Raw genomic sequence first — 18547 nt, forward strand, 5'->3', positions numbered from 1 at the left:
ACTTTCTATACACCTAAAACTAACACAACATTGTAAATCAACTACACTTCAATAAAAAGAAAAAAAAATGTGTAAACAAAACAACTTCAAAGCAAGAACTAAGCTTTACATAATTCTAAGCTTAATATCTTAAGTATCTTACAAAGAAAAGTAGAATATATCAAATTAAAGTTGCCAAATTATGCTTCCCCCACCCGCAGAAAAAAGCCCTGAAGAGGAAGCGCTAGCAGAAATGAAAACTAGATTTGAAAATTAAATTTGAAAGCACTTTAGGTATTATAATTATCAGAATCAAAGTACAGAATAAATATGCTACAAATATTTGGGGAAACAAAACATCAAGTGAGAAACAAAAAGCAGATGAACTAGGTAGATTAAACTTACAGAAAGAGAGAATTGATGTGGTAAATTGATTAGGAAATGGACTTAATGCTTCATCCCTCCCTATAATTTACAAAACCCTGTGTGATATAACTTGAAGATCCTCTCAGCAAATGGTGGAGTCTATTTCCCCAGTCTTACAGGCTGGGTTTGTGCAGAAGTAATGGTGTGCTGGCCTGATTAATCCATTAGTTTTGGTGGTCACAATGTTGAGAGTCCACAATAATTTTAGAGGCTCATAAAAGTGTTTAATCTTCATTTCTTTTAAAACCAGAATAAACAGAAATCAAATAATGAATGTATAGTAATAGTAATAAGTCCAGTCTAGATTCAGTTCAGTCCAGTCGCTCAGTCGTGTCCGACTCTCCGCGACCCCATGAATCACAGCACGCCAGGCCTCCCTGTCCATCACCAACTCCCAGAGTTCACTCAAACTCGTGTCCATTGAGTCGGTGATGCCATCCAGCCATCTCATTCTCTGTCGCCCCCTTCTCCTCCCATCCCCAACCTTTCCCAGCATCAGAGTCTTTTCCAGTGAGTCAACTCGTCGCATGAGGTGGCCAAAGTATTGCAGTTTCAGCTTTAGCATCAGTCCTTCCAATGAACACCCAGGATCGATCTCCTTTAGAATGGACTGGTTGGATCTCCTTGCAGAGAGTCTTCTCCAACACCACAGTTCAAAAGCATCAATTCTTCGGCGATCAGCTTTCTTCACAGTCCAACTCTCACATCCATACATGACCACAGGAAAAACCATAGCCTTGACTAGATAGACCTTTGTTGGCAAAGTAATGTCTCTGCTTTTCAATATACTATCAAGGTTGGTCATAACTTTCCTTCCAAGGAGCAAGCATCTTTTAATTTCCTGGCTTCAATCAGCATCTGCAGTGATTTTGGAGCCCAAAAAATAAAGTCTGACACTGTTTGCACTGTTTTTCCATCTATTTCCCATGAAGTGATGGGACCAGATGCCATGATCTTAGTTTTCTGAATGTTGAGCTTCAAGCCAACCTTTTCACTCTCCTCTTTCACTTTCATCAAGAGGCTTTTGAGTTCCTCTTCACTTTCTGCCATAAGGGTAGTGTCATCTGCATATCTGAGGTTATTGATATTTCTCCCAGCAATCTTGATTCCAGCTTGTGCTTCTTCCAGCCCAGCGTTCCTCATGATGTACTCTGCATATAAGTTAAATAAGCAGGGTGACAATATACAGCCTTGACGCACTCCTTTTCCTATTTGGAACCAGTCTGTTGTTCCAGTCTAGATTACATTCATCTTTATTCCAAGGCAGTTATAAAATACAATTTTTAATACTTTTTTATGACATGAGATCCACAAAGGAAAAGATGCCAAGGCCTTCCAAAAGTAATAATGAAACCTGATAATGTGCTCATGTTAGTCCAGGGCGGAATAGGCCTTGTGGGCTTCTGCTTGTTTTGTTGTAACCCTGTCACCACGACACAAACATCCATGGCCTTGCCGACTAGGGAAGGAGAGATAACCTGGAGCAGAACTGACTCACCCCAGACGAGGCCCCAGACATTTTGGCTGAAACCAGCAAAATCAGCAAAGCCACAAAGCCAACCCACAGATGCTTGTAATGTGGAAGTGAGCCCATCAAGCCCAGGAGATCAGTCGGCTGACCTGATTCATGACCAACAATATATGCTTGTTGTTCTAAGCCACTGAGTTTTGGGGTGGTTTGCTATGCAGCAGTAACAAATTGATACAAATAAATTGAAATAAAACTCCTGCAGGGAACACATGTACACCCATTGGCGGATTCATGTCAATGTATGGCAAAACCAATACAATATTGTAAAGTAATTAACCTCCAATTAAAATAAATAAATTAGAAAAAAAGAAAGAAAGAAACCAAAAGGGACAAAGTGAAATTTTCAAACTAAAAGCATGGAAGATAAGAAGGAAGAGTTTAAAATATGTCTATTGGAGTTTCCCATGGCAGTAGGAAGACTATATTTGAAATGATGATGACTAAATATTTTGGAATCGGTAAAGGACTCGGACTGTAGTTCCAGGAAGGACAATAAATTCTAAAAAGCAGAATAAAAGGAATCTATACTTAATACATCAAAGTGAAAAAGCAAAACAGCAAAAATAAAACATATGAAAGCGGGTAGATTAGAGGAGGCAATGTCACAAAGGTATGGAAGATAATATAATGCTTTCCATATTCATTGTATGGGCACAAACTCCATGCAAATCACGTTCTCCATTTAATCTTCCTTCATCACCTCACACTGGGAGAAATTTTTATTCTCTTCTGGGTTTTCAGGACACTCTGTGGGAACCTCTTACATAGTATGTATCTCATAATTCTTATTATCATTGTTATTCATGGGTAGGACTAAACTTTTTTTGTTTGTTTGAGCCAGACCTAATCAAGCAACTGGCCCAAACTTTTTATTTAATAAGGGAAATTACCTTCTTTAATTCAAAAGCATCTTGGAAAATAATAGTAATACACTTGGCCTTCAGTATCCAACCAACTGTAGATCAAAAATGATCCTTGACAAAAGAAATCTAGAAAGTTCCAGAAAGCAAAACTGAATTTGCTGTGTGCTTCCACAACTATTTACATAACATTTATATTGTATTTATAACTATTTGAAATGGCAACCCACTCCAGTATTCTTGCCTGGGAAATTCCAAGGACAGAGGAGTCTGGCAGGCTACAGTCCATGGGATCACAGAGAGTCAGACACAACTGAGTGACTGAGCATGCACACACACATTTGATTTACACCGTATTAGGTATTATAAAGGACTTCCCTGGTAGCTGAGATGGTAAAGAATCCGCCTGAAAATGCAGGAGACAGGTTCAGTCCCTTGGTCAAGAAGATCCCATGGAGAAGAGAATGGCAACCCACTCCAGTATTCTTGCTGGGAAATCCACGGACATAGGAGCCTGGCAGGCTACAGTCCATGGGGTCACAAAGAGTCAGACACAACTGAGTCACGGACACTATACTATAGGTATTATAAGTTATCTAGAAATGACTTAAGGTATGTGGGAGGGTGTGTGTAGGCTATATCTCCAAATTATACAAGCAGCTCCTGCAGCTCAATTCCAGAAAAATAAATGACCCAATCAAAAAAATGGGCCAAAGAACTAAACAGACATTTCTCCAAAGAAGACATAAAGATGGCTAACAAACACATGGAAAAATGCTCAACATCCCTCATAATCAGAGAGATGCAAATCAAAACCACAATGAGATACCATTTCACACCAGTCAGAATGGCTGCTATCCAAAAGTCTACATGCAATAAATGCTGGAGAGGATGTGGAGAGAAAGGAACCCTCTTACACTGTTGGTGGGAATGCAAACTAGTACAGCCACTATGGAGAACAGTGTGGAGATTCCTCAAAAAATTGGAAATAGAACTGCCATATGATCCAGCAATCGCACTCCTGGGCATACACACCAAGGAAACCAGAATTGAAAGAGACACATGTACTCCAATGTTCATCGCAGCACTGTTTATAATAGCCAGGACATGGAAGCAACCTAGATGTCCATCTGCAGATGAATGGATAAGAAAGCTTTGGTACATATACACAATGGAGTATTATTCAGCCATTGAAAAGAATACATTTGAATCAGTTCTAATGAGGTGGATGAAACTGGAGCCTATTATACAGAGTGAAGTAAACCAGAAAGAAAAACACCAGTACAGTATACTAACACATATATATGGAATTTAAAAAGATGCAAATGATAACCCTGTATACGAGACAGCAAAAGAGACACAGATGTATAGAACAGTCTTTGGGACTCTATGAGAGAGGGTGAGGGTGGGATGATTTGGGAGAATGGCATTGAAACACGTATGTTGTCATATGTGAAACGAATCACTAGTTCAGGGTCAATGCATGTTATAGGATGCTCGGGGCTGGCATGCGGGGATGACCCAGAGGGACGATAAAGGGAGGAGGGAGGTGGGAGGGGGGTTCAGGAGGGGGAACTTATGTAAACCCGGGGCGAATTCATATCAATGTATGGCAAAACCAACCAATATAATATTGTAAAATAATTTGCCTCCAATAAAAAATAAATTAATTACCAAAAAAACAAACAAACAAAAAATATATGCAAATACAATTAACTTAATAAGGGACTTGAGCATTTGGTTTCCAATGGATATCCTAGAACCAATCTCCAGCAGATACTGAGAAACAACTGCATTAATACACCGTTTCTTGCTTTTGGATAGTCAGTCTTAACAAAATATTGATATATTTTCTCATATTTTTTCACAATGTTCACCTAGTCAAAAACCTTAAAAGATTTAATTGTCAAGAGCTCAATGTTTTATTTTTTCATGTCCGACTCTTTGGGACCCCATGAACTGCAGCACATCAGACTTCCCTGCCCTTCATTATCTCCCTGAGTTTACAACTTAGCAACTGAGCAACGATGTTTTATTGTACTTCTCAATGTCCACATTCAAAACATATTACAATTCTAGTTAACAGCAGTGCATCAACAGAAAATGCAAACAGTCGAGAATATCTCAAAGGGGAGTACATTTTTTTAAAAGCCTTACTATATAAATTGTAATATGTTTTAAATTTTTAAAAATAATTTTTTAATAAATAAATACATGTTTAATAGAACTGTACATTTCCCTATTATACAGACACATACTTACTGTCTCTTCATCTTTCCAAAACATTTATTTTCCAATTTTGGAATAGTAAGGATTCACTTTCTACATTACTACATACATGAAATGCTAGTCAGAGCTGTGTCATGTTGTATAAAGTGATTACCTTTCTTTTCTTGCATATTTTATTTTTCTTAATAAATTATATTTGTCTTAATTTTTTCAAGTTATTTTACTTTTTAGAGCAGTTTTAGATTCCCAGAAAAACTGAGTAGAATAATTATCTGAAGTTTTCATAAAAGGTTTGTATGTTTTTTTTATTCATATTCAAGATCTTCCCAAAGTGCTTCAATACACTCTCAAAACATTCAAGTACATTATGCTTTCAATTTTGTCATTTGGAAGAAAGCTTTCTGGAACTTTTACGACTTCTCCTATCTTGATTGTCTTCTATGATGACTAAACAGTCCTCTGGATCAAGGATTACATTATTTTTAAGTCTTTGAAGCCCCTCCCACCAGCAAAGTGACTAGCATATTGTGAGCCTTCAGGAAGTTATTAAACAATGACCCTACTACAAGAAGAAAGCAAGTGGGAAGAGACTGCATGATTGAGCTACTTACTCTGGAATATTCGACTAAACAGACAGTCCACAGTAGCTCAACAGGGTTCCAGTTTATAGTAGTTCAACAGGGGCTCCTAAATCTGGAACTCTGGGAGCTTTGCCTTACTGATCAATTCTTTTTATCAACTGACAAGGCCATTTATTTAGCTGACCTGTTATTTGGGTATTGTATGGTACTGCCTGTGACATATTTGTCAGAATCGACCTTCTTGGTCTCCTAGTCTTCCATCTTACAGAAACAGATAATGAAAAACAAAATACCTAAGTACCATTGCATCATCTTGGTCTGCAGAGCACATTTCAATGTCCTTGAAGATAATCAAAGCAGATAAATTGATCTATGAAATCAAGATAGAGAATCTCATTTCTTTGAACTTAATTGAAATTGTCCTACAATTCAAATGTACTAATAGGTGAGAAAGGCAATTATATAATTCTTTTATGAATGTCATGTTTATGTTTCTCCTCCTTGCTGTAGAAACTATCGTGTTTACAAGCAGTGCCATAGAAAAAAGCAATGAGTAGATCAAATTTAAAAAATGGAACCTCAGCTCTAGAATTTATTCATCAGGCAACTGAATAATTTCTCTGTTTCTACGTGATCATAAAAAAAATAAGAAGAATGAATATCCACGCCTAATTTCAGTACTGCTTTGACTATATGACAGAACAAAGAGTACAACAGCATTTTATAAATCTTAAAGCACACTGAAAATACTTCAATTAGATATTTTAGACAAAACCATGTGTTAAAGATTCATGAAATATATAAGAAAAGAATAAAAGGCCATAGATACAAAAATACTATAGGGTGGTGATGAAGGATTATGGCTACTGAGCACGGGATCTAGAGAAAATCAACTATGGTTCAAATTCCAGCTTTACCACATACTAGCTAAGTGATGATAGATAACTTACAAATACTTTTTCTTCTTGGATTTTTTATCTGTAAAATAGGAATAATAATAGAATAATAATGGAATGTAAGTAAAAGAAGTGTGCAAAGCATGTAACCCAGTATCCAGCATATGGTCATCTTATAGTATAGATGAAATATCTTTTCATTTGTTATTATTAGTGCTGAACACTGAACTGGTCAGTTCAGTCAGTTCAGTCGCTCAGTTGTGTCTGACTCTTTGCAACCCCATGGACTGAAGAACACTAGGCCTCTCTGTCCATGATCAACTCCCAGAGTTTACTCAAACTCATGTCCATGGAGTCAGTTATATCATCCAATCATCTCATCTTCTGTTGTCCCCTTCTCCTCCTGCCTTCAATCTTTCCCAGCATCAGGGTCTTTTCAAATGAGTCAGTTCTTTCCATCAGGTGGCCAATGTATTGGAGTTTCAGCTTCAGCATCAGTCCTTCCAATGAACAACCAGGACTTAACTCCCTTTAGAACAGACGGGTTAGATCTCCTTCCAGGCCAAGTGACTCTCAAGTCTTCTCCAACATCACAGTTCAAAAGTATCAATTCTTTGGCACTCAGCTTTCTTTGTAGTCCAATTCTCACATCCATACATGACTACCGGAAAAGCCATACCTTGACTAGATGGACCTTTGTTGGTGAAGTAATGTCTCTGCTTTTTAATATGCTGTCTACGTTAGTCATAACTTCCAAGGAGCAAGCGTCTTTTACTTTCATGGCTGCAATCACCATCTGCAGTGATTTTGGAGACCAAAAACTAAAGTCTGCCACTATTTCCACTGTTTCTCCATCTATTTGCCATGAAGTGATGGGACTGGATGCCATGATCTTAGTGTTCTGAATGTTGAGCTTTAAGCCAACTTTTTCACTCTCCTCTTTCATTTTCATCAAGAGGCTCTTTAGTTCTTCTTCGCTTTCTGCCATAAGGGTGGTGTCATCTGCATATCTGAGGTTATTGATATTTCTCCCGGAAATCTTGATTCCAGCTTGTGCTTCTTCCAGCCCAGCGTTTCTCATGATGTACTCTGCATAAAAGTTAAATAAGCCAGTGACACTACACAGCTTTGATGTACTCCTTTTCCTATTTAGAACCGGTCTGTTGTTCCATGTCCAATTCTAACTGTTGCCTCCTGATCTGCATACAGATTTCTCAAGAGGCAGGTCAGGTCGTCTGGTATTCCCATCTCTTTCAGAATTTTCCAGTTTATTGTGATCCACACAGTCAAAGGCCTTGGCATAGTCAATAAAGCAGAAATAGATGTTTTTCTGGAACTCTTGCTTTTTCAATGATCCAACAGATGTTGGCAATTTGATCTCTTGTTCCTTTGCCTTTTCTAAATCCAGCTTGAACATCAGGAAGTTCACAGTTCACATACTGTTGAAGCCTGGCTTGGAGAATTTTGAGCATTACTTTACAGTGTGTGAGATGAGTGCAATTGTGCGGTAGTTTGAGCATTCTTTGGGATTGCCTTTCTTTGAGATTGGAATGAAAACTGACCTTTTCTAGTCCTGTGGCCACTGCTGAGTTTTCCAAATTTGCTGGCATATTGAGTGCAGCACTTTCACAGCATCATCTTTTAGGATCTGAAATAGCTCACCTGGAATTCTATCACTTCCACTAGCTTTGTTTGTAGTGATGCTTCCTAAGGCCCACTTGACTTTGCATTCTAGGATGTCTGGCTCTAGGTGAGTGATCACACCATTGTGAGTATCCAGGTCATGAAGATCTTTTTTGAAAACCTCTTCTTAATATCTTGTTTCATGATTTTATTTACCTTAATTCTTCTGCCAAAATCTATATCATTCTGTAGGATTATTTTCTAGTTATAGGAAACATACAGTTATTTCATTAGAATAACTGATGACACATTATAACATCATAGAATTTGAAGCTAAAATAAAACTTTAGAGGAGATTTCATTTAACTTACTTTGCAAATAAGAAAATGGAGGTACAGAGAATATACCCACTTGATTAAGATTACACCACGTGTAGTGGCAGCTTTTACAGTAAAATCCAGAGCCTCTGACATCTAAATACCAAAGATTACTGTCTTCTGGATACCTTCAGTTATTTCCAAAGATATACCAAAAGCATCATCTTCTAAGTCATAAGAATTATGAGTTGTATATTCTAACAGTCAGTAGGCTTTTTTTTGCATACTGCTCTTTTGTGTAACTTTGTCATAGAATGTAAAGAATATTCAAACTACTATGTATTATATGTATGTATTATATATACATTTATGGGAAGTTCGAAACTCACATTTTGCTAGTTATTAGTTACCACTTACTGGAAGCAGAGCTGCCTTCAGAAAGTCAGCAACTCATATGTTCAATTAGCTCCTGCAACTTTTCATTTTGAAGCTTTAGAATACTAGCTAAACCCACTACACTCATTTCAGTTTTGAATTATGATAATCCCCATCTGAAATGTGACTACAAAAATAGCTGGCTTTGCACTTACTCTACAATCTGTTGTATACTACATGATATTTTTAGTACCAGCCTTATACAAAATAGGGGCTTCCCAGGTGGCGTTAGTGGTAAAGAATCCACCTGTCAATGCAGGAGACCATAAGAGATTGGGTTTGCTGCCTGAGTCAGGAAGATACCCTGGAGCACAACATGGCAACCCACTTCAGTATCCACAGCTGGAGAATCCCATGGACATAGGAGCCTGGCTGGCTACAATCCATTGGGTCACAAAGAGTTGGACAAACTGAAGCAACTTAGCATGCACACATGTATACAAAAATAATAAAACTAAATAGGATAGAAAACAAAAAAGAGGCAATTAAAAAAAAAAAAACCAGAAACCTGTAGGTAACTTCAACAACTTTCTACACTTTAGTAATTTCTATCTGGTGAAAAGAATCCATACAATTTCAAAACATTTATGCCCAAATCCTGAGTTATCCTGTGAGATAGGAGAATGACAAGTACATCCATCCTAAAATACAGTGAAGTGAAGTGAAGTGAAGTCGCTCATTTGTGTCCGACTCTTTGCGACCCCATGGACTGTAGCCTACCACGCTCCTCCATTCATGGGATTTTCCAGGCAAGAGTACTAGAGTGGGTGGCCATTTCCTTCTCCAGAGGATCTTCCCAACCCACGGATCAAACCTGGGTCTCCCGCGTTGTAGACAGATGCTTTACCATCTGAGCCACCAGGGAAGTAAACCAGGACAATTGCCCCAGCACAGCCCCCGGGTGGCTTCATGCCAGCCACTGCTGCTAGGTGGATGAGCAGAAACTGAAGAAGCAAGTAGTGAGGAAGACACATCTTAGCAGCTCATCCTGACTTCATGGGAGTTCCTTGACATTGGTTTCATCTAGTTTGATTAATATTTGCATACTACATAGTGAAGACTTGGGGGAGGAGAATCCAACAGGATTTGCACTGAGTATCTCCTCTTAGGTATATTTTTTTTTAATATTTGAAATCCCACAGGAAAGTTCAGAAAAGTAAGACAGTTTATTGATAAGAAATGAAAGCAATGGCACAGTGAAGTAAAAGAGTTAGTTGCTCAGTAGAGTCCAACTCTTTGCGACCCCATGGACTTCACTCTGCCAGGCTCTTCTGTCCACGGGATTCTCCAGGCAAGAATACAGAAGTGGTTTGCAATTTCCTTCTCCAGGGGATCTTTCCACCCCAGGGATTGAACCCAGGTCTCCTACATTGAAGGCAAATTCTTTACCATCTTAGTCACCAAGGAAGCCTTCATTGATAAGAAATGAAAGCAACATCATAATTTTTCTAAGTGTAATTTCATAAATTAATTATAATCTTTAATTTCATAAAATAATTAAAATCTTTAATTGTGACTAAATTGTAAAATAATCTAGGGCAGGACCCACACCCTTGCTGTCTTCTTTCCTGATCCACTGTGTGATCTCTGAGAAAGTGAAGTGAAAGTTGCTCAGTCGTTTTTGACTTTTTGTGACCCCATGGACTGCACAGTCCATGGAATTCTCCAGGAGAGAACACTGGAGTGGGTAGCTTTTCCCTCCTCCAGGGAATCTTCCCAACCCAGGGATCGAACCCAGGTCTTCTGCATCGCAGGCGGGTTCTTTTACCAGTGAGACAGAGTGGAAGCCCAAGAATACGAAGCCCTGTGACCTATGAGAGCCCTCAGTAAACTAGAGTTGGAGCTCAGCCCTGTGCTGTTTCTGCTCTGCCTGGACCGCGTACTGGATGCAGGGTGTGTGTGTGTGTGTGTTCACACGTGTGTGTGTGCCCACGCATGCGTGTGCTCTCCTAAGGTCCAGTGCACACTGCTCTCCATGTCATCAACATATTCTTTTGGTCATAAATTCCCTCTGAGTTCAGCTAAGGTAACGGAGTCAGCCTATTTAATACAGAGGCAGTCAGCGGTTTGCCTCTGTATTAAAAATGTCTATTTCTTTATTTTTCAATATGGGGTTGCTTTTTTTTTTTAACAGAAGTTAGTCTATTTCCCAAAGGATAAATTCATGTCTGTTGAAAGGAAGCCAAAAGTGCAAAGGTCACATGTTATTTATTCATTATGTTTTGTAATTATAGGAAATTTTCCGTATATACAAATTTATAGGAAATTTTAAGTATATACAAAAGATAGAAAGAATACTGTGACCTATTCCCATATGCCCATTACTCAGCTTCGACAATGAATTCAAGCAAATCTATGTCTGTTATGAATTCAAAGCAAATCTACATCCTTTACCTACTCATTCTCCTCATCGTGGTTTTGAAGAAAACGTTATTATGTATTTCAAACATTTCAATATTTTATCTTTAAAAGACAGAGATGCTTTTCAAAACATACATAATCATCATACCATTATAGACTTAAAATAATCAAGAATAATTCCTTAGTACCAGCCAGTACCCATTCAGTGAGAACCTCTGCTTGCAGCTCTAACAGAGGAGCTTGTAAGAAAACAGTTCAGCTTACCAAGGACTAGAAAAGATGGATGAGATACACCTCTGATACTTGAAGTTGTTTGGGAGTTTTGGGGGCAGGCAGGACTTGAAGGGTCAGGACCCCTAGGAAGGAGGCTCACTGAGGGAAGCTTAACATTCTTCATGCTGCTACTTCTTTGACAGCGTATGACAGTTCTTCTGCTTGAAAAGTGAGAGTCTGAGAAGTTACATAAAAGTAGGTAGAGACCCCTACTAAGAGGCAGACAAGGAAACAGAGATTGGCGTCTCTTTGGACTGGGAAAAGAAAAGCTGGAATTCAGACCTGCTAAAATAACCAGGACTTGAGAAGCTGAGATTCTTGGGCAAAGGGAGAACAAGAAAAGCAGTCATTTCAACACTCTTTGCTGGTTTTCCCCTTGAGTCAAGTGCCACATCTTTACACATGCAGGGCAAGAATCCAAGAATCCAAGTGAAGGCAGCGGGAAAGCCAAGTAGCACTTTCAGCATTCTCACAATGCTAGGGAGACCCCAAAAATGGAGTTCTGGGTCTTACCAGACTTGAGATTCTTGATCTGAACCCCAGAGGGTCACACCCTAGCCGGGGGAAAACAGAAGTAAACTGAGTAATACAGGGTGATTGGTTGATAATTAGTCAGATTAATAGGGTGTCTCCTTTTGAAAGGAAGAGTGGCAACTTTGCAAACACAATGTTGGACATATGCCAAGAAACATGACCAAAACTAAAACTACTCAACAGGTGTTTTAGATATTAGAATTACCAGAAACAGTTTAAAAAAATTAACTGTGATTAATATTACAGTCACAAAAATATGCATCAAACTGGAAACTTTGAGAACTGTACATTCTAACAGAAATAATAAGAAGAGGAGTCAGCTCACCACTAATTGGCTACCCTGAGGTACAGTTCACATAGAAAAGACACAATAAACAACATTTTTTCTTTATTGACAAGTTTTCAAAATAATAACTTGGTTCACCAGCATCTTTCAACAGTGGCCATTTATATTGGAAGTAGAGTCATGAATTCATAGATTTAAAGCATTTGATATATCTAGCTCATTTTATTTGTAACTCAATTTGGTGCTTGAATTAATGGAAGCCTATTCAAATTGACTCCAAAAAGGTTCAGGAGAACCCTTTTGCTATCATCTCAGTTTTCACTGATAACGTCCCAGGCCACAAAAATCTGTGGATTTGAAGTCCAAATCATTTTCAAGGAAATATAAGCATTATTAGAACATATATATGTGCACACACACATTTGTATGTAGATATACATATGTATATATATTAGAAGCATTATCCAGAATAGTCACAGTTACTGACTAAAAATAAATGAAGAAAATCTAACATTAAAGAATAGATGAAATCCCTCTACTTACAATACATTTCAATCAACTACCTGCCCTTCCCTGGTGGCGGTGGTTCAGTCACTATGTTGTGTTCTACTCTTGGTACCCTATGGACTGCAGCCCTCCAGGCTCCTCTGCCCATGGGATTTCCCAGGCAAGAACACTGGAGTGGGTTGCCATTTCCTTCTCCAGGGGATGTTATTAAACCATGGATCAAACCCACGTTTCTTGCATTGGCGGGCAGATTTTTTACTGCTGAGCCACCAGAGAAGCCCACCATTTGCCCTAACTACCATATATTTTGGAGCCTAAATATGTATCTACAAGAGAAGAAGGAGAAAAGATGCCAGTGTTATTTCTTCTTTGAGGACTGATAAAGAGGAAACTGTCTTAAGATACAGTGAAGCAACTATTTTTAAACTCTTGCATCCTGCAGGCTGAGTTTGGTCTATTTTTTAAAAAAATTATGTGAATATAGGAAGGTAGGGAGAGTGGAGGAAAAACAGAATTTCTGAAGAAGATTATAGCATTGCCTTTTAAAGCAAAAAACTATTTCTTGGGTGCATGTGATGGTGTGGAGACAAACCCTCTGGAAAAAAAAAAGAAGATAAACAGCGATTTTTAGGCATGTGGTTCTTTCCAAACTTCTAATTTCATAGGATCATTTCACCAAAAATAAAATTGTCATAGTTTCTTATTGTTTGTCATGTTAAGGCTGGATAATTGGCATCCTATTGTTTGTACAGGACGAAATATTACAGGAAAAAACACCATGTGACTTGGGTGCCTCTGGGTTCTCGTGGGAACGAGAAAGTTCTTAGTGAGAGGGAGAAAATATTCAAACAGCATAACCACAAGCTCACTAATGGCAATTTTCTGCTTAAATGTGGAAATTGAGGGTATTTTGCATGTTTCATTTATTTTTCAAACATTTGAAAATACATTTTTTTCAAAAGTAAAGCAGGAAGACTGGAATATTTATTTTAACTCTTGTCATCGTTTTTGCCTTGGTATAAACATTTGCAGCATTCAGAGAAAAGAGTAGTTAAAGCTATAAACTTTTGTAATCTGTACTTATTTAGTTTTGTGTAATTGCCTTAGTCAGGTAAACCTTTCTCAATTATTTGTGGTTGTGAAAAATAATAATAATAGTAACATGAATGGAGTATAGTATTAGTTTCTTCCTGCTGCTGTAATAGATTTCCACAAACTTAGTGGCTTAAAACAACACAGATATATTGTACAGTTCTGGAGGTCAGAGGTGTACAGTGGATCTCAGGAGACTCAAATCCAGGCTCAAATTCAGTCTGTAGGGCTGCACTCCTGAAGGCTCTAAGAGAGAATCCATTTCCTTTCCTTTTACAGCTTCTAGATATTGCCTGTATTCACTGGCTCACAGCCCTGTATTAGTGTAACCTCTGACCCCTGGTCACATTTCTTTCCCTGGTTCTGATTCTCCAGCCTCCCTCTTTAACACATAAAGACCCTGTGGTTACACTGGGCTCAATGGATAATTCAGGAAAATCCTTCCATCTGAAGATGCTTAATTTAATCACATCTGCAATGTCCTCTTTGCCATGTAAGGTAACATATTTACAGGTTCCTGGGATGAGTACACAGACATCTCTTCTTTACATCTTTTCCCTCTACCATACTACCGACTCAACGTACAGTCTCCAAATAGGCATTAAAAGAGAACAGCTCATGTGGTCAGGTGTTTGGGGAAGAACAGAGCAGGGCTCTTGGCAGTTCAGGAGTCAGCTGCCTGAGCCTCCCTCAGGAAAGACTGGACTTGAGCCAAAGCCACTTCATGCTGTCCCTCAGGTCATTTTTTTTTTCTGACTTGTTTTCTGTGTCAAACCCATCATAGTTGTAACCCCTCAAATACTATGAGTTGGGCCTGTAGTCTTCTTTGTAGTTCTCAACATTGCTATCCGTTTTGGTGTGAGTCCACATGTGTGTATGCACGTGTGTAAGTGTGTGTGACTTCATATATCTTTAGTTGAAAGTTGAGAGCACAATCATGGGCTGCCACCAAGGCAACCAGAAGTCTTCCTGTCCCCTTTGAGTTTTAGTTTTATTTGCTGTCACTGTCATTACTGCCTTTTTAAATTTCATTTTCAGTTTTCTGAATATCATGTCCACTTTAGGTTTTATGTTCACTGTAACCAATTATGCCATGGAATCTAAGGCTAGCATTTCTTCAAGACATTATTTTGTTCATAGTAAACAAAATCAAAAATAGGCTTTTGAGCAGGCACAACACCTCAGACATCACTACTTGATATAGGCTCTATTTACCAATGAGCTCTGTTACACCTTCAAGGTCCTTCTCATCCTTGGGGAGCCACTACCAACCAATGTAGACATGTGATATTAAGTTTGTGTGCTGTCATGGGTAGAATGATCTCATTTTGCTTGAGTGGTTTGTTCAGTTAACAAGTACTTATTAAGCCTCTACTATGCACTAGGCACTGTGATCTTTTCCTGGAGATAAATGGTAAAGAAAATTAGATCCCATGTCATCAAGAGCACTCAGTTTATTGGTAGAGACAAAGTTACACACAAAGTGAAAGGTACTAAACAGATGTAAGCCCAGGATGCCCTAGGAGCTCCTGGACCAAGAATCCATCATTATGCCGAGGGCCAGGAATGACCTCTTAATGGACACAGAGACCTGATAGATAAATGGGAGTTAATCAAGCAGAGAAGAGAGACAGAGATATCCTGGTATTCCTTAAGCCCTTCTTAGCATTTACCCCATTTACCTCATTGCTCTGTTTTACCACTTCTCTGGTAAATTCTTTCTCCCAAGAACTCCTGTGCCTCAGGTATTTCATGGAAGTGTGGACGCCAGAAATGTTATTATCTCATGGTGAATCACTTCTCTTTGGTGGTGGTGCTGAAATTGCAAAGAAATGACATAAACGTGCTGCGCTCTTACTTGGCAAAACCTCCAAAAAGCCTCTTTACTCTTCTCTCTTTTTATAGAACTCTGCCTTCCATTGTCTCCTTAGGGGGGAGGAATCCCTGAGCCAAGTTCTTCAGCCTCAGTGAACTTCTCTGAACTCCTTTACATTGGTCTAGATGAGCCACCTTTACCCACCCAAGTCTGCTTTCATTGGTAACTCCACAGCAAAGAGATTTTGAGACTTCAAATCAGAAAGACAACCTCTTATGGTATCCTCATTATGTGTATATATTGATTTAATGATCATATGGGAAGAGACATGCTCTGAGGATGTTTTTCTCTGATAGTTTCTTCATGGAAATGTCTCTGAGGAGAGTTTGGAAGAGTCAACAACATAGAAACATGGAATAATGGCCAAGGAATACGGGCAAGGTTCACTGCCCTCAAACTTCTTTTTCTCTATCTCAGCCTAGCTTTTGATTCCTTAATTCAATATCGCTACTTTTGAGTTGCCCACATGAATGTTTCTAGAGTGAATCATACTAGATCTATAGTACAAGCTTAATAACATCAACCTTTACTGATATTCTAGCTTAAATGTCTCCCAGTTTTGTTTTTGCATTTGCTTTTAGATTAGCTACAACTAGTTAAGAAATGGTCTACTGAAACTAGAACCTTGCACAGAAATTTTCAGGTAGGACGTGTTTAAAAGGATTTGAATGACAAATCACCATCAGAGCAAAACATTTCTCCAGTTATACTCTCCATTAAATATTAAGTATGCAATGGGAAAACAACTTGAAAATATAAATATATAATAATTGAATTATTACAAGTTTAGAAGCCGAAGAGACACATAAACATGTTTCATATGTGAACCAAGTATCTCCTCCCCCTCTACTTTCACTGGCAGGAAATACATCAGTATATGCTATTTCTTTTTAAGCCTGAGGAGAGAAGGCCAAGTGACAGCTTTAAAAGTTGACCTTGAATAAGTTATCAGTTGCAGCACTTCTCTAAATCTTGGACTCAATTTACTCTGTTTAAGTGTAGCCTCTTTTATGTTTATCCTTAGATATTTTAACAAAGCATCGTAATGTTATTTCTATAGTGTAATCACACGGACAAACATACTACTTTTAACTCTAATTTAATCACCTATTTTTAATTCTCATTTAATCACCTGGTTGGTGAGTCTAGGACAGTACAGTAAATTATTAGCCTAAAACTGCAAATCAGAGAGTTAAAAAATAATAAAACAAAATAAGGAATTTTGAAAAGCAACCCTACAAGTCAGAGTTGCAAAACAATTGCAAGCATCCCAAAATATATACTGCAATAATAAATATCTCAGTGAACTGAACCTAAACTTCACACACGTAAACTACTGGCTCTTTTAACTACAAGAAGTATTTTTAGTATTTAACTTTTTACAAGGAAGGATATGTTGCTGCTGCTAAGTCACTTCAGTCGTGTCTGACTCTGTGCGACCCCATAGATGGCAGCCCACCAGGCTCCTCCATCCCTGGGATTCTCTAGGCGAGAACACTGGAATGGGTTGCCATTTCCTTCTCCAGTGCATGAAAGTGAAAGTGAAGACGCTCAGTTGTGTCTGACTCTTCGCGACCCATGAACTGCAGCCTACCAGGCTCCTCCGTCCATGGGATTTTCCAGGCAAGAGTACTGGAGTGGGGTGCCATTTCCTTCTCTGGGAAGGATATAAGAAAGTGAGAAAATGTACTATATTCAGATATTCATAAACAAGGCAGTTTTCAGCATAAATCCCAGGGATGAGAACACATTCTGTCTAGCCTCCCAAACTTCTGTACTATAGTGCTCTGTGTTTAATCTGCAGGCTTCAAAGTGAGGAGAATGATTTAATGCATTTGAGAAGACATTTTGAATAACAGCTTTAAAACAAAAAGGGGTTTTCCACGTTAGCCACAGCTGACCACAAAATACAAATTAACAATTTGCCCCATTTCCTAGCCATTCCAGTTGAGGTTTTAATGCACACAGCTAATAAAGCATCTTTCATATTGTAGTTGGAGCATCCCAACCCACTCATGGACCACTGACTTAGAAACAATCTCATCTGCAATTGCTTCTGTGGCATGAGGTCTTGAAATGATCAGTAATCTCTTAGGATGACTCACATCTCACTAGCTCAATGTGGTTTCACGCTACCAGGAGAACACAGTGCCAGCACATGCCCAGTAACTCACAGCATAGTCATTTCCCTGAAATCTTTATAAGGAGTGCCCCTCCATCTGGTGTAAAAATGCATTATTCATTCAATACACATCCTATTCACTAAACAGGGAGAATATCACCCCTACACTTCCATTTATACTCAAACCATGTCATTTGGGTAATTGTGGCTTCTCTGGTTTTATACTTTGAGATTTTGCATGCATTTTATATCTTCCTTTTGAAAACTACATTTTATTAAATATTTGCCCAGAGATCTAATTTTCCATTTCCTTTTCTCTCCCCTGAGTCTCTGTATCATGCTCACATTTAAGTCACAGGTGCACTTGGGAAGCTTAACTTTACTTCTGAGTCATGTTGCTGAGCAACTAAAATCTCCCTCCACTCCCAAGGGGCTCACTGCCCTACAGTTTCTCTTCTCTGTCTAAGGACACCAGAATAGAATGAGTAAACTGTGCTCACTGTATTTCCAATTACGTGGGTTTTTAGTGTTATCTTGTCCAGGAACATTTATGACAACACTTGGATTCTAGGATCCAATCTAATACATATACTCTAGTAAAAACTGGAAGAGTATTTAA

General features: G+C 38.5%; 1 long non-coding RNA gene across 1 annotated transcript in view; it reads right to left on the bottom strand.

The window, feature by feature from the left end:
- Positions 1 to 18547, bottom strand: part of LOC148774976 (uncharacterized) — a 229057-nt gene that overhangs the window by 82661 nt on the left and 127849 nt on the right. Inside the window, exon 2 of the long non-coding RNA XR_016035201.1 lies at positions 15613 to 15746. This is a non-coding gene — a long non-coding RNA (uncharacterized LOC148774976). The remainder of the gene's footprint in view (positions 1 to 15612; positions 15747 to 18547) is intronic.

Source organism: Moschus berezovskii, chromosome 18, assembly GCF_049115385.1.
Source record: "Moschus berezovskii isolate FMDL1 chromosome 18, NW_MosBer_1.0, whole genome shotgun sequence".
Lineage (NCBI taxonomy): Eukaryota > Metazoa > Chordata > Mammalia > Artiodactyla > Moschidae > Moschus > Moschus berezovskii.